Source organism: Octopus bimaculoides, chromosome 11, assembly GCF_001194135.2.
Source record: "Octopus bimaculoides isolate UCB-OBI-ISO-001 chromosome 11, ASM119413v2, whole genome shotgun sequence".
Lineage (NCBI taxonomy): Eukaryota > Metazoa > Mollusca > Cephalopoda > Octopoda > Octopodidae > Octopus > Octopus bimaculoides.
In genome coordinates, this window is record NC_068991.1 from 1,644,121 (window position 1) to 1,647,222 (window position 3,102).

The following is a 3,102-nucleotide window of genomic DNA, read 5'->3' on the forward strand; positions in this document are numbered from 1 at the left end:
ATATATATATATATATATATATATATATATAGCAATTTATGATTCACTCTATCACTGCTTGGATTTTCTATCTACGTGTGGCACTAATAGCAACATAACTAACACCGAAAAATGAAAATAATTATCTCTAGTTTCTCCTGTCTGTGTTTCAAACTGTACATACAAGCGCTATCACACGCGTGCACCCACACACACCCACACCCAAACACATACAGATATGACAGTATCATTGAATTTTGTTACAAGCTTCTTCTGCAACCATTCATTTCATAACTTTATGGAATCAATCCGTTTGTTTAGTAAAATAGCCTCGTAACGTGGAAATTCCCTGCATTGCATTTGATATTCGAAATGTGATTAATTTCTTGATACATGGTAGTCTGTTGGCTTCCGGCTGTGACTGTCATATAGAAGGCTGTTCATTTAAGAGGATATGTGTACGGCAAACAGCATCTTAGCTGTCACACATACTCCTCAATTCAAACAGTGCTTTTAATATATAAGCAAACGTACAGCCATACGAGTGTGTGTGTGTGTGTATACATACATACACAAAACACACACGCACACACACATACATATATATACATATGCATACACCGATGCACGCAGTCACACCCACAAACTTGTTATATACTCCCACAGAGTGTACGATACCGCATATGAAGGAAACAGTCCTGCGTTTCAACTTGATCTGCAAGCAATAGCAGTCAAATTTGCCCTCAGACCATGAGTTACGCTACCACCAGAACCACCACAAATTCCGTTACTTCTTCCACCACCATCACCAACACACCACAGTTGCCTTCATTAGCACTATCACAAGAACTACTGCTATTACAATCACCTCAACCACCACAACCTTCCTCTACCGTTCCCTACAACAACCACCATCACCAATACCACCACCGTCTCCAGCACTACAACTACCATCATCACCGCCATCACCAACGCCCATCGCCACCGCCTCCACCACCATTACCACCAGAGCCGCCACCATTAACACTATACAACTTCAATCACCATCACCAACACCACTACAGTCCCCACCATTAACACTGTCACAAGCACGGCTGTTATCACAATCACCACCACCGCCGCCGCCGTTGCCGCTGCCACCGCAATCACTACTACTACTACTACTACTACTACTGCCACCAACAGCATCACCACCACAACTACGGCCACCTTTGAGAACCAGGAATTGACACTCATATTAAATGTGTGTCTTGCACCAATTTGTCCAATGAGAAAGAAAGAAAATATTTTTCTAATGGCTTCACTTGTAATTGAGTAAATATTAATGTCTTTAAAATTATTTCGACAGAAAAGCATTGGCGGAAACATTAGATTCTTGTATAAATGCACCAATTACCTCAAGTATAATTTCTACGCTTCTGTGCCACAATTTCTTCATCTTGTTGATTTGATCCTGGCATATCTCAACTCTCTTAATTTCTTTCATATCCGCTCCACTTTCAAGCTGCGATGAAAACTCAAGAACGTTGTTCTTTCTGTTTTCTGTATTTAGTCTGTTTCAGTAGTACGGTCAGTCTTGAAGAAATCTCATAACCTCTTCTAATAATCATTCAGGATGGCAGCACTTGACTCGTGTTCGCACCATTACTCCGTCATTTCACATTACAAAACATTCTTTCACCGACACAGACATGTCAGTATTTATATCGTTTTTGTGTAAGTACTGCACTCCTTTAGCAGAGAGTTCATACTTTCGCCCCTTTTGTCAACATTCTGTATTTGATGTTCGATCGAGTCCTATTACACTTTGTCTTTGTCAAACTCTTTCAGTAATTCAGTCTTCGTTGTAGCTTTCCATGTCTAAGCGCAACTGGTGTTCTTTGTATCTAACTTGCTCGGTTTCTTACATGAATTCTTCTTGTAATTCTTTTTCTATTAAATTCTTTATCTTGTTCCCAAAGTTCTTGAAGGCGGAGGTAATAATTACAGTAACAACAACAGATACCAAACTCTACGTTCTGAGTTCAAACCCGACCACGTTCGTGCTTATTATTAATCTGATCTGGGTAAAAAAAAAAATCACAAAAGAACATCAAACAGAATCTTAGCCAATGTGTAAACGGTAAGTTATTGGAGATCTGTCTAATCAACATCAGATAATGAAATAATGAAAGCATTTTGGTGGCGCCGGGGAATGGGATAGTGGGGGCGTTGGTGGTGATAGGGGGGGGGTAGCGGTGGTATGACGGTGTTTGCGTACTGTCTTTTGCTACAGGAGAAAGAAAATCTGGTAATTGGAGAATGACGATTCCTTGAAATAAACAGTAAACAAATGCACACTCACACACACACATATACACACACACATATACACACACACATATAAAAGCACACATATACACGGACGCATACAAAGAAATAAAGAGGAAAAAAGATCAGAAAAAAAGGAAGAGAGTAAGAATGGTAAGAATCATTTTAATGTGATACTTTGATATTTTTCCAATTTGGCTGCGATGGCCTGCAGCGTTAAAATATGTTCTAGACATGTTTCCGTTATACATATACATGCATATACATACATACATACATACACACATACATACATACATACATACATATATATATATATATATATATATATATACATACATATATATATATATATATATACATACATACACACATATATATATATACATATATGTATATATGTATACATATATATGCATTTATATATATATATATATATATATGTAATATATATATATACAGACACGCACACACACACACACACACACACACACATATATATATATATATACATATATATATATATACATATACATACATATATATATATATATATATGTATACGTGCATATTCATTTATACATATTTATATGTATGTATATATGTACGCATTTATGCATGTGTGTGTGCATGTGTGTATGGAGTGTGTGTATTCCAATGCATGCAAACGTAGACGCATATTTATATATACAAATAGAGATACACGTTTATAAATGTTCACAGACACACACATACACATAGCGCACACATACACACATATGTATACATCCACGCATAAATATGCATACATAAATCTATCTAGATCTTTATAAA